Source organism: Balaenoptera acutorostrata, chromosome 3 (assembly GCF_949987535.1).
Source record: "Balaenoptera acutorostrata chromosome 3, mBalAcu1.1, whole genome shotgun sequence".
Classification (NCBI taxonomy): Eukaryota; Metazoa; Chordata; class Mammalia; order Artiodactyla; family Balaenopteridae; genus Balaenoptera; species Balaenoptera acutorostrata.
The window spans coordinates 3742299-3756858 of NC_080066.1; the positions used below are offsets into that span (position 1 = coordinate 3742299).

Genomic DNA, 14560 nt, shown 5'->3' on the forward strand with positions numbered 1-14560 from the left:
AACAGTAACCTCAAGGATATTTAAAAGATTCGTTTACTCATTCATTCATTAAACATTTACTGAGGATCTGCTATGTGGCCAGCTATTGCGTTACAAGTTGGACAGGAAATAATAATTAAGAAGGCATTTCTGGGGCTTCCCTGGTGGCACAGTGGTTGAGAATCTGCCTGCCAATGCAGGGGACACGGGTTCGAGCCCTGGTCTGGGAAGATCCCACATGCCGCGGAGCAACTAGGCCCATGAGCCACAACTACTGAGCCTGCGCGTCTGGAGCCTGTGCTCCGCAACAAGAGAGGCCGCGACAGTGAGAGGCCCGTGCACTGCGATGAAGAGTGGCCCCCGCTCGCCGCAACTAGAGAAAGCCCACGCACAGAAACGAAGACCCAACACAGCCATAAATAAAATAAACAAATAAATAAAAATTAAAAAAAAAAGAAGGCATTTCTCCCTGCTCTTAGGGAACTTAAATGGAACAAGAAGACATTTCCTGAATCTTGAGAAAGGTAAATTTAAGGTGAATAAAGGAAATGGTTCACACAATAGGAAAAACATGGAGCTTAATTTTCTAAGCATTATGCAGATAAGGTTGAAAATTTTAAATATACTGTAAATATTTAGATAATTCCATAAAAGGTACTGCTATGATGGTTTTATTAAGGGAAGATAGAGTATTTGGGACCCCCTCCATGTTATTCATGGGGTCCCAAATGGTTCTAACATATGTCAGAACCATTTTTCTATTGCTGTTGCACGTGATAAAAACCCAATTCAAAACTAACTGCAAAAAGAAAAGTTAAGCCTGACTTCAGGCAAAGCTGGGCACAGACGGGCAGGAGATGTTATGAGGATTGGTGTGTTTCACTCACCCTGCTCCTCTCAGCTCTGTTTTACTAAGAATTTTTTCACATGGAGCAAAGGAGTCCTATATATAGACATAGAAGACAGAAGAATTCCAGTTTTCCATGTTTCATAGCACCTGTGATCTTAGGAGACCCTGTTTCTCCCAGCACTCCTGTCAGTTCCTGAAAAAGGCTCTAAAGGCTCATCCTGGAACCACTCCCTCCGGCCACAAAGTTGCCCACCCCCCAAGAGCCAGGGTGAGGGGAGCTTTCAGTCTCCAGAGCCACACAGACTGAGAAGGAGGAAGAGGTCATTCCCCAAATAGACAGTAGGCAGACAAAAACAACAGAGCACAACTCGCTACTTCCTCTCCACAAGGTCACCGTAGGCTGATTTTGGTCGTGGTAGGAGCCTCTGAAATAATCCCCCTCTGATCCCCGCCTCCCTTCCACGTGGGCTAGACTTAGTGACTCACTTCTAGAGAAGACACCATGGCAGCGGCTATGGCCTCAATGCAGAGATTAGGTGACAAAGGACTGCAGGTTCCATCTTGGACGCTCTCCTTCCAGCTCTCTCTTGCCTGGTTCACTTAGGGAAGCCAGCGACCATGTTGTGAGTGAACTTGGAAGCTGATTTCCTGAGACTGATAATAAACAGGTGTGTGAGCTTGGAAGCCGATTTCCTGAGACATAATAACCAGGTGTGTGAGCTTGGAAGTGGTTCCTCCCCCAACCACCCACCCCTGCCCAGGTCTAGTCTTTAGATGAGACCCCAGACCTGGCTGTCAGCTCACCTGCAACTTCATGCAACTCAGCTCAGCTGTGCCCAGATTCCTGACCCACAAAAGCGGAAAGATCGACATTTTAATCTATAAGCCACTAAATTTGGGGGCAATTTGTTAAACAACAAAAGATAACTAATACACTGGGGTTGGTGCAATAAGATAATATTTATGTTCTTATGACCAAAAATAGGTAAATACGTACAGGATCAGGCAAAAGAATCTGTTAAAATGTCATATGTGATTTCTGCCATATGTTTGAATATTTTCTGTGTTGAATGTGAAGAAAATGAACTTTTCTTCCCTGGATGAAACGATGGGGTATTTTTTTTTTTTTAATCTATAAGTAGGCTGACTCTATAGTAGCTGCATGCATCTTATTAAATACAAATCTTAAATCAAGATTCAGCAGTTACAGCATCCTGTAGCTAGGTAAAGACTACATTATTTGGCTATGTTCTGGACTGTTTCTCTAATTTTTTCATGGTTCAAATAAGGTTTTCAATTGTAATTTGATGTTAAAAAGAATCATTTTGCCAAGTTTCCTTTGACTCATTCAAAAGATCTGAAACAGATCTTCGTGAACTGAAGGCCCGTATAAGGTCAACACGACTTTGTCTTTGAGATCTGTTTATGTCTTGTGTTTGTAGGTTACCTAAGCACCTCTCCCTGATGAAAAGCCTAAAATAATCTCCAAGGAAAAAAGAAAGAGGACGGAATCCAATATCAAAAGAATGTTTACTGAAGCCAGTTTTCTTTAGCAGCAGCTTTACAATAAAAATAAAAGATATTTTTAAATGTATAAATCCATAAGCCTGGGTATAAAAACCAGACTGACATCGCTCTATAAAAATATCAAGCTGTAGTCTCTGCAAACTGTGTAGGTCATAGATGTGTTGATTAACCTCGGTTCAAGGGCTTATACCTGCTACTATTTTCGGAAGTTAATAGCTACCCTCGGGCATTTTAAACTTATGAATAACATTGAGTGATATAGTCCTGTGATATTTGCCCTAATATTTCAGAAAATTCTAATTAGCAGCTGAGTACCATTCCATCCTGTCACCACATAACCTCACGCTGCTGCTGTAACTTTATTTCTTCAAATACGACAGAGGGAGGCTCCAACAAGTTCTGAAGATGCTTTTGATAATTACATAGCCCAGGGGACGATATTGCATTTGCTGTGATTTCTGTAAGATATGGCTGTATTCAGACAATTAGCATGCTCGATATAGAACCAAAACAAAGTTGATTTGCTTGTATATTTTGGGAGACCAGTGTCTCAAAATAAGCCTCTAATATGCCTCCCACCTTCTTAGGGGATCCAGGTTTTCTTCCAAGAAACTGGAAGCAGGGCCCTTTACTTGGAATTCATGGGAATTCAATGAATACTTAGAATTTATTACAAATAACCAGTAAACTCATTTTTTTTTTTTTTAAAGGATTTTCTTATTTATTTATTTATTTATTTTATTTTTATTTTTGGCTGTGTTGGGTCTTCGGTTCGTGCGAGGGCTTTCTCCAGTTGCGGCAAGCGGGGGCCACTCTTCATCGCGGTGCGGGGACCGCTCTTCATCGCGGTGCGCGGGCCTTTCTCTATCGCGGCCCCTCCCGTCGCGGGGCACAGGCTCCAGACGCGCAGGCTCAGCAATTGTGGCTCACGGGCCCAGCTGCTCCGCGGCATCCAGTAAACTCATTTTATGGTGCAAATTCCTTCAACCCTAACCAATTCTCACTCATGTACATAGAAAATTCCATGTTTTAACATATATCGCATTCGGGTGAGTTGTGCTTTTTTTGTATGTTTTTCCTTTTCCTTCCTTATCTAACTTTCTACGACTGTAGAGGACTGTTTTGAAGCTATTTAATTTTTGTTGTTGTTTTTCAGTCCTTAGAAGTTTAATGAGAAAAATTGTATGAATATATACATGTTCACGCAAACATACCTCCTTGCTGCCTACAAGAGTGCCAGGTAACACGGAAGGTTATTGACCCCAAGCAACTGAAGTAGTATTGAAATGGGGCAGGACCCTATGGTCCCTGCCCCCCATGTCCTCAACCTGCCTTTGGCTGTGGAACAACTTTAGCCAAAGAATAAGTTTAATCAGAGATGTGAGAAGATGCAGAAACAAAGGAAAACAGTCAAAGGAGACCAAATAATAACAGTTTAGTCATCAAGCATAGTCAAGGACCTTTCGTTCCTTCTCAAGGGCTATAGATACTAATCTGAGCCATACCCTGTGAGCTGTCTTACAGATACCGAAACCCTCACCAGGTGGAAGAAGTTAACTGCATGATGACCAGACTGTAGCCATGACCCAAGCTGCCACAATTCTGAGAACTGGTTGCAAAGAAATGGAAAAACCCGACCCTGGAACTGAAGATTAACTGTACCTAAAACGATCGAGATGACGCTGATCAGACCACCGATGACCAATGTCAAGATGACGGTCAGAGCTGCCCGTGCTGTTTTTGCACGTAACCCCCTCCCTCCGCCTGTAGAAGCTCTTGCCCCCTGGCTGTCAATGGGGGCAGTCGGCCTTGGACAGGGGTCTGCCCCATCCCCCGTGGCCCACCTCTGAAATAAAGCAACCTTTCCTCTCCACCAGCCTGGCCTCTTTATTGGCTTTTGAGCGGGAGCAGCCGGACCCCACTTTCGGTTACAGTATTTGTGATGGTGGATGCTTTGCAGTCTGTAGGACCCGGAGAAGAAACAGAACCGATGAATCCATCTTCGCCCCCAGAGCCAAGAACTTTGACACCCCAGACTGGGAGTGGGTAGTTTGCCCCAGAATCCTTACAAAGCTAATCTGGTGCCAGTGCAGCACCATTATGGAGGGATTCTGTGAACCACCACCTTGATTTTACATTGAAAAGCTAAGGTTTCTTTATCCCAACTCCAGATAATTCCACAGAGAGTTGGTTATGGCCTTTTTTTTTTTTTTTTTTTTTTTTTTTTGCCGTGCAGCTTGTGGGGATCTTAGTTCCCTGACCAGGGACTGAATCCGGGCCCTCAGCAGTGAAAGCGCCAAGTCCTAACCATGGGACCATCAGGGAATTCCCAAGAGAAATGGTTATTCTGTATGCTTATTAGCCTACTTAAAGCAGAAAAGACTTCTATATATAACAGGAAAGAAAAAAAGCCATAAAGGGGAAGACAAGATTTTGCTACAAAAAGAGGAAAAACATATGCAAGTTTAAAATATATATATATCGTAAATAAAACTCACAGGCAAATGAAAACGATGGCAGGTATTTGCAAAATGTATGGCAAAGGATTAGGGCTAATGTTTTTAATACACAGAGAGCTCTTTCCAACCTCTATAAATAAAATTAGGCTTCTGTTTCTTTTTGCCTTCTGGGTGTAGAGGCAGGTGGCATTGGTCTACGTTGGGCGACAGTCCTAGGCCGGCTTACAACACAACCGCCCGTCAAATCAGGCGGTCCTGAGCCCCTGGCGTCAGCGTTGTTCACTTTTACACGAGGCCGAGTGGGGCAGCACCGGAACCCGCATGTGGCCTTTGCCCCGGTCAACCCCAAGGGGTTCGCGCCTGAGACTGAGCATTCCTATGAGATGCCGAAAACAAAAGCCCACGTCATCCCGGCCCACTCCCGGCTGCTAAGCGTGTCGGTGACAGGGTCAAGTGCCCTTTTCTTCTGAGGAGCAGAAAATCACTAGGAAAGTATTGCAGGCACAAGTGCAGACTCAGAAAAGCTAAATTTAAGTGTTTTTTCTTTGCAGACTGTATTGAAGTAGAGTTGGTTTACAGCGTTGTGTTGATTTCTGCTGTACAGCAAAGTGACTCAGTTATACGTATATATTCTTTGTCATATTCTTTTCCATTATGGTGTGTCACCAAAAGTTAAATTTAAAAATGAGTTTTTTTTGAATACTAATTTTTTTTTTTAATCAAAAGGCTTGTAAAAAAAATTAAGTCACGGGAAAGCAGATGGGCATATTTTCACCGAATTGGGGGATATGTTTGGGGTGATGTGACTTTAAAAGTAGCCTATGTGTTATACCAGGAACCCAGCTGGGGGACCCTGGGGAAAGCCAAGGGAGGTGGGCAGTCCTACTTATGGCAGCTGAACCTGAGGTTCAGAGCAAGGCTCTTGGGGCCCCCACTGGTCAGAGATGCCTGTGAGCGCGGTATTCACACCAGGTAAACAGAGAGAGTTGTCAGGACCGGATGAGATAACCCAGGTGGAGGGCTGCCGTCGGTGCCTCACACGTTCGCTTATTTGTTCATTTACTCAGCAAATTTTTATTGAGTGACTGCTGGGTACCAGGAACTCTGCTAGGTGCTGGGGATACAGCAGTGAACAAAAGAGATGCCAGTCTTTACCCTCTCTGGGCTTACATTCTATGGACACATAGTAAACAACCATAAAATGTAGCTGGCATTATAATATAATACAAAACATGCACAATTTAAAAACCAAAATACGAACCCTACCTGCACTGTTGACGGGAATGTAAATTGGTGCGGCCACTATGGAAAACAGTATGGAGGTTTCTCAAAAAAGAGAGCTACCATATGACCCAGCAATTCCACTCCTGGGTATTTATCTGAAAAAACCCAAAAACTCTATTTCAAAGAGATACATGCACCCCAATGTTCATAGCAGCATTATTATTTTTTTTTTTTTTAAGGATTTTCTTTTTAATTAATTAATTAATTAATTTTTGTCTGTATTGGGTCTTCGGTTCGTGCGAGGGCTTTCTCCAGTTGCGGCAAGCGGGGGCCACTCTTCATTGCGGTGCGGGGACCGCTCTTCATCGCGGTGCGCGGGCCTTTCTCCATCGCGGCCCCTCCCGTTGCGGGGCACAGGCTCCAGACGCGCAGGCTCAGCAATTGTGGCTCACGGGCCCAGCTGCTCCGTGGCATGTGGGATCTTCCCAGACCAGGGCACGAACCCGTGTCCCCTGCATTAGCAGGCAGATTCTCAACCACTGCGCCACCAGGGAAGCCCAATAGCAGCATTATTTACAATTGCCAAGACATGGAAACAACCTAAATGTCCATTGACAGATGAATGGATAAAGAAGATGTGGTACCTATATACAATGGAATATTACTCAGCCATAAAAAAGAATGAAATTTGCCACTTGCAGTAACATGGATGGACTTGGACGGTGTTATGCTAAGTGCAATAAGTCAGACAGAGAAAGACAAATACTGTATGATATCACTTATATGCGGAATCTAAAAAAATATGACAAATTAGCAAATATAACAAAAAAGAAGATGCACAGATATAGAGAACAAACTAGTGGTTACCAGTGGGGAGAGGGGAGGACAGAGGGGCAGTATAGGGGTAGGGGATTTAACTGCTATGTATAAAATAAGCTACAGGGATATACCGTACAACACAGGGAATACAGTAACTAATTTTTAATAACTAGAAATGGATTATAACTTTTAAAATTGTGAATTACTACATTGTACACTTATATAATGTTATACATCAACTATATGTCAATTAAAAAAATAAATAAAAATCAAGATACCTTTTTTTTGCACCAGCTAGATTGGCAAAGGTTCTCTGCTAAACATGATGCCCACCAGGTTTGGCCAGTGGTGTGGGAAAGGAGAAGCAGTATGAGTTGATGTAACTTTCAGGACAGCAGACGACAGTACGTGTCAAAAGCCTTCACTCCCTCAGTTCCACACCTCCTGATTTAGTACCCTAAGGAAATACTCGTGGATTGCCCAACTATTTCTACATATAAGGAAGGTAGGAGGTTCAAGCCCGATCCTGGAAGCACTTGGTTTCACCAAGTGGCCTGTTGATGACCTAGCCTCAGAAGTCACCAAGCCGGGGTTGACAGGCAGGTTCTACATCTGCCGTCTGTGTGACCCGCAGGCTACCTGGTGACTGTCAGCGGCGGTGCGACCTTAAGCAAGTGACCTTAGGCAAGCCTCCAGGCAGCGTGTTCCTCATGGTAAAATGGTGATAATAATAGGATTTACCACACAGGGATGCTGTGGGCAGTAAATGAGAAAATGCTCACAAAACACTTAACACAGTGCCTGGTGCATGACGGGTTTCAGTATACATAAGCCAAAGAGGGAAAAAACAAGGAATACATGTTCAGCCCAGCATCACTTACAATGGTGAAAAGTAAAAGAGAAATTGCCTAAGTGACTTAAAATAAATATAGAGAAGAAAGACCACCCCAACATCGAAAATCACGTTGCAGATGAACAGTTAATGGCATGGAAAATGATCACGGTGCATTGTTAGGTGAAAAACAGTTGGTTATAAATAGTACAATAGTTCAATAGAATTCCAATTTCAGGAAAAAATATAGAAAGACAATACTATGTATTTTCCACAATGAACAGGCATTATTTTATAATTGAAACAAACCCTGCACGTTATTTGCAGCAGATGTATGTAGGGTTTTGGATGTCCAGCGTCATCCCACTTTTTGTAACATCCCAGTTTTCTGACGGGGAGTAATCTTTCTCCCGCTGGGAGGAGTCTTGGCAGGAGGGCAGTCTGTAGCGCCAACATCCACCTCTCGCTTATGGAAGCCAAGAGGGCTTTGGCCCCGGAGGTGGTGCTACAGGAAGGGTGGGTCTTTGGGAAGATGTCTTAGTGCGGTGATGGCACTGGGGATGGGGAAGTGGGTGGGGCTGGGATTTGCTTGATCTCTGCCCTTTCCTCCTCCTATAGTGTTCATGAGCCCCTCCTAGCCTTCCAATAAATTCTTTTCTGCTTAAGTTCGCCAGAATCAATCTCTGTTGCTTGCAACTGAGAACTCTTACTCGTAAGTTATTTTTAATAACTGGAAAATGAATAACGCAAGCTGCACTTAATATAACAGCAGCTACAGGACCATTCTTTGCAGGGATAGTCTAATCCCAGGTGAGTCTGAGAGGGTCAGGAGGAAATGCTAAATGACCTGGCTGTGCCCACTGGATGCCACACACCTGGTTGGAGACGAACATTCATGAAAAACTTATAGATGTTGTGACATCCAGTTGTTTGACATCGTGTGACAGCTGATGATCGTTATTCATTGATAGTTGTGATTTGGGTTGATTTAGAATTTAGAACAGTAAACTAAACTAAAATGAACAAAGACCTTAAGCATGATGCTCATTACCCCCATATACTAGTAGGTACAAAAGCTACCCCTGTATACTGTGTTATGAAACCATAGACCTGTAGCTAATATGCTTTCAGACTCGACCCCAGGAGGATGATCCGAATGACAGCTTTGTTGTTATGCTTTAAGAATAGCAAACACCTGGGACTTCCCTGACGGTCCAGTGGCTAAGACTCCGCGCTCCCGATGCAGGGGGTCCGGGTTCAATCCCTGGTCAGGGAACTAGATCCCACATGCCACAACTAAGACCCGGCTAGCCAGAGAAGTAAATAAATATTTAAAAAACTAATAGCAAACACCTGCATATATTCATCTGCACTTAACTTTGATAGCATAACACCATTTGTTTTTGAAAGATTTGAAAGCTATCTGCTATTAAAATGATTACTGCCCTTGATACAGTGAGTTTACTAGATATTAGTCACACATCCTCAGTGTTCATCTTTGCAAACTTTCAGGACTGTTGGCCTCTAAAATTTTTTGGCTTGCCTCAATTATTTTGCCAGTTTTTTCTCTCTCACGTGGAGAAGATACCCTCCAACTGTGAGTCTGACCCAAGCTTTGGACAAGTTCTAACACCTAGAGCACACAGCAGATTTAACAGAAAATAATTACCCAGCTTTCTAGGAATAATTACTCTTTATATGAGTTTCACTCATTATGCAGCTTTTCATAATTTGCAATCAGTGCCGTTGAGGGCAGTAGGAGAATTCATGTTACCCAATTTTACTTAAACCAATACTTCTCACATCGTAATGTACACATGAATCACTGAGGGCTCTTGTAAAAACGCAGACACCAGTTCAGTCGGTGTTCTGGTTATCTGTTGCGGGACAGCAGATCGTCCCAAACATAGTGGCTCACAACAGCCATCAAATGATTCATTATTTATGTTGCTCACAGGCCTGCACTTTGGGCAGGGCTGGGCGGGGAGAGCTGGTTCCCATACCTGTTCAGATGGGGAAGTTGGATACTGAAGGTGGGAGCTGAATCATCTCACTCTGTCTGGTGGTTGATGCTGGCTTGTATTTTTGGCTGTGCTGCACGGCACGTGGGATCTTAGTTCCCCGACCAGGGATCAAACCTGCACCCCCTGCAGTGGAAGCCTGGAGTCTTAACCACTGGACCGCCGGGGAAGTCTGATGCTGGCTATTGCCTTGAGATGCCAGGTCCGGCATTGACCAGGAAACCCACACGTATCCCTTCCACATGGATGCTTGGCTTCCTTACAGCATGGTGGTTGGGTTTCACCAAGTGGCCTGTTTATGACCTAGCCTCAGAAGTCACCTAACATCACTTCCGCCAGACTCCATTGGTGGTGGTTGTCCTAAAGATCTTCCCAGGTTTAAGGGGAAGAGACATTGCCCCTGTCACTGGATGACAGGAGGGTCAACCTCACAGCATGCGGGATGGGACCTATTGTAGCGGCTATATTTGGACAATACTATTTGCCCAGTAGGTCTGCTGGGGCCAGAGATTCTTCGTTTCTAACTTGCAGGTGATCTCAGAGCCGCTGATGCTGAGCCCACACTTTGGGTCGCGAGGGTCTAGACCACTGCGTGAGACCAGATCTTATTATATACAGTAGCCACTTTGGATTGCTTTGGAAGTAGACAGAAGACACTTACATGTATACGTGAATATTATGGATATTCTTGAAAGATGCCATGTAATTTTTCTTCTTCCTTTTTTTTTGGTTTCATCTTTTTTTTTTCACACTATTCCTTTAGCTTAATATCATTTACTCTTCTTTCTTCATAATCCCCTTAAAGAAAGAAGAATTGCTTCGTATAATTTTGGTTAGATTCCTCACCTGTAGAATATTGCACCACATATTTCATAAAGGGTACTTGACATTGTATTATAGTGTGTTTTTATTGAATGTTTATGGAAATAAAGATTTATTACTGAAAGTCACGATCTGTTTCTTTGGAGCAAAATTTGTGAATTCTACAGCTACTAAGTTTTATTTTATTTTTTAAATTAATTATTTATTTATTTTTGGCGGCATTGGGTCTTTGTTGCTGTGCGTGGCCTTTCTCTAGTTGCATCGAGCGGGGCTACTCTTCGTCGTGGTGCACAGGCTTCTCACTGCTGTGGCTTCTCTTGTTGCGGAGCACAGGCTCTAGGTGCGTGGGCTTCAGTAGTTGTCGCTCACTGGCTCTAGAGCGCAGGCTCAGTAATTGTGGCACACGGACTTAGTTGCTCCGCAGCATGTGGGATCTTCCCGGACCAGGGCTCGAACCCATGTCCCCTGCATTGGCAGGTGGATTCTTAACCACTGTGCCACCAGGGAAGTCTGTGGCATGTGAACTCTTCATTGCAGCATGCATGGGGGATCTACTTCCCTGACCAGGGATCGAACCTGGGCCCCCTGCATTGGGAGTGCAGAGTCTTAACCACTGCACCACCAGGGAAGTCCCCTCCTTGGTCCATTTTCTTCCTGGGTTTTCACCTTTCTTTTTCTTGATAATTTCTAAGAGCTCTGTGTATATTAGGGATATTAGCCCTTTAATGTCATATGTGACAAAGTTCAATAATCACATATTCACAAGTCCAATAGCTAAGAGGCTCTGAAAATTAAGTTTTTTGTAAGTTTGGTGCAACTCTTTTGATAATAAAACATGACTTCAACTGACATGACACTTTTTTCAGCCTTTGCATATTCCGCTGAATGTGAATAGTGGTACATTTTGCTGAAGAGAAAAATCATGTTTGATTCTATGGTACTGGCCTAGACCTCACTGGTACTGCTATATACATACTATGTATTACCTTTTCTAAATTCTGAAGAACTCAAAATTCCATAAAACATTTGTCCCCAAAGATTTCAAGTAAGCAATTGTGGACTTTATGCACATAATCCCTGGGGTTTTTTCAGTTCACTTTGGACGTGTTGAATTGCAGGTACCTGTGGGGTCTTTAAGTGCAAATGGCCTGCAAGCATTTGGATACATGAGTTAGGAATTTATGGGAGCAATTAGGCTTGGAAAAGCAGATTTTGGATTTATCAGCATATAGATAATATTTAAAGTCATGAGGGTACATGTCAGAAGGCGTGTTCTGCCAGAAGAGCGATGGGAACATCCAAATCCAAGGGATGGATGAAGGAGTTCCTGGGGGGAAAGGGACAGAGGGAAGAGTGGAGAAGAAAGTGTGAATTGGACAGGGTAGAGGCGCCTCATTCTGGGCTGGGCCCAAGGCTGCAGCCGTGAAGACACGGCAGTGGAGCTGCCAGCCGCAGAGTTCTCAATGGAACGATTGTTAGACATCAGAGTGAAAACAGACCCTGGAATGTGTGTGGTGGGCAGAGTAGGAAGGCTCTCTGATGGTTGCCTCTGTGTCCAGGCTCAGGAACCAGGACCTCAACATTCCTGAACAACCAAGCATCCTTTCATCAGGCTTCCTAAGCAGGGGTCTCCAGCCCTCCTTCCTCCCCTGGGAAAGTCCTCTTAAAGGGTCTGCAGCAGCAACATGGATGGACCTAGAGATGATCATACTGAGTGAAGTAAGTCAGACAGAGACAAACGTCATATGATATCACCTCTATGTGGAATCTAAAATATGACACAAATGAACCTGTCTATGAAATGGAAACAGACTCACAGACATAGAGCACAGACTTGTGGTTGCCAAGGGGCAGGGCAGTGGGGGAGGGATGGATTGGGAGTTTGGGGTTAGTAGATGCAAACTCCTATATATAGGTTGGATAAACAACAAGGTCCTACAATATAGCCCAGGGAACTATATTCAATATCCTGTAATAAACCGTAATGGAAAAGAATATGAAAAAGAATATATACATGTGTAATGGGATCACTTTGCTGTACAGCAGAAATTAACACAACACTGTAAATCAACTATACTTCGGTTACATAAATTAAAAAAAAGAAAGGGTCTACAGCAGTGTCCCAGCCCCGTCAGACCTCTGTGGGCCCCGCTGTCCAGCAGGTGGCTCAGACCTTGGGGTTAGCAGGTGGTTCTAGCGGTGGGTGCGGGGAGGAGCTGGCCCTCCCCCGCCACGGGGCCGGGGGGGCACCAGAGAGAGGGCCCCGCCTCTTCCTGTTTATTCCTGCAGAGGGGTCACCTCGGGACCCCTGACAGGGGCATTTAGAAAGTCCTTGCCAGTGGGCAGCTGCCTTGCAAAGAGGGGACTGCTGAGAGGCCGCAGGTCGGCCCCCAACCGGCCTGCTGCAAAATTTTTCCAGCTGGTTTTCTATCAGAAGAAAAATCCGTTTTTCATTTTCAGTTGAATGTTCTCAGCCTTAAAATGTGCGCCTTTTGTTCATTCTAATTCGCCTACATTTGCATAAAACAAAAGTTCATTTTCAGAGCAGAATGCAGGGCGACTGTGCACAATTCCAGTTATTGTAGAGAAAAGCTGTGTGCCTAACTTTTTATTCGGCAAGAAAAGAATATATCTAAGATGGTAACGTGGGTGTTTCCTGGAACTCATACTGGTAATGCCTTGTCTGCCGCTCAAGAAACAATGGGCACTTATTTGGGATTTCTCAGATTTAGTTACAGTATTTTGATTTTTCATTTCCAATGGCTCTTGACTGTTAAGTGGGTGAAAAAAATGAGTTAATTTCTTGAATATTTTAAATACTTGTCCTCAGTTCTGATTTTACCTACAGTGGAAACATCTGAAAGTTTATAATGTTAATAACATCATTCCATCAAGCTAATATGAACTGAAGAACATTAAATAAATATTTTGGTGTAGATCATGACACAAATATTTCCAGTCCTGAGCTAATTTCTGTGTACACACACACACACACAAACCCCCAAACCAAACACTTTTCTTCCAACACTACTGAACTGTACACTTAAAACCGCTTAAGATGGTAAATTTTATTTTATGTGTATTTTACCACAATTTTTAAAAATCCACTTCTCTTCTAAATCTTCAAAATTTGGAAGCATTCATTTAATGAGGAAAGAAGTACTTTCTGGGAATTCCCTGGCGGTCCAGTGGTTAGGACTTGGCGCTTTCAGTGCTGAGGCCCGGGTTCAATCCCCGGTCGGGGAACTGAGATCCCACAAGCAGCACTGTGCAGCCAAAAAAAAAAAAAAAAAGTACTTTCAAGAACTGCTTACTTCAGTTTGAGAGACCTGTGGATTTATTTCCACATAAAGTCAGTGATTATGAAGGCTTAATGTCCTTCTTTCTTTTGCAGCATGCAAACTCTTAGTTGCGGCATGCATGTGGGATCTAGTTCCCCAACTAGGGACCAAACCCCGGGCCCCCTGCCTTGGGGACGCAGAGTCTTAACCACTGGACCACCACGGAAGTCCCTGAAGACTTAATTTAAAATAAACAAACCTTTCAGATGTGATCTACATATATATATTTTTGAACTCAGAGGACATTTAATTAAAAGTAGGCAACAGCTCCACGAATTTGTGCGTTATCCTTGTGCAGGGGCCATGTTACTTAATCTTTGTTGTTTTGTTCTAATTTTTAGCATGTGTACTGCTGAAGAGAGCACCAGATGTTATAACTCTAGACCAGATTACTTGGCATCTCAGAATTACAGAACAAGAGGCCTAAGAGTCACCTCGAGGTTTTCAAGTGTTTTTCTACAGATGGGCAAGTTGAATTCTAGGTTGGGTCAAGAAGCTGGGACATGCTTCTGAAGCCATCCTCGGAGGAGAGCCACCCTACAACAGGATACAAACTGAGCCCTGAAAAGTCAAACACGCTCTAGAAAACTTGTTTCAAAAACAGAGGTTCCTTCCACCCCAAACAAAACAGCGGTCCCCTGCCCCACTTCACCTCTTTCCCACTCTCCAGAAGCAGCCGCTTTCAT

At 43.7% G+C, this 14560-nt stretch overlaps 1 pseudogene; it reads right to left on the minus strand.

Moving 5' to 3' along the window:
• Positions 1–14126: 14126 nt before the first annotated feature.
• LOC114235793 (U6 spliceosomal RNA) lies at positions 14127–14239 on the minus strand (annotated as a pseudogene).
• Between the last annotated feature and the right edge of the window lie 321 nt (positions 14240–14560).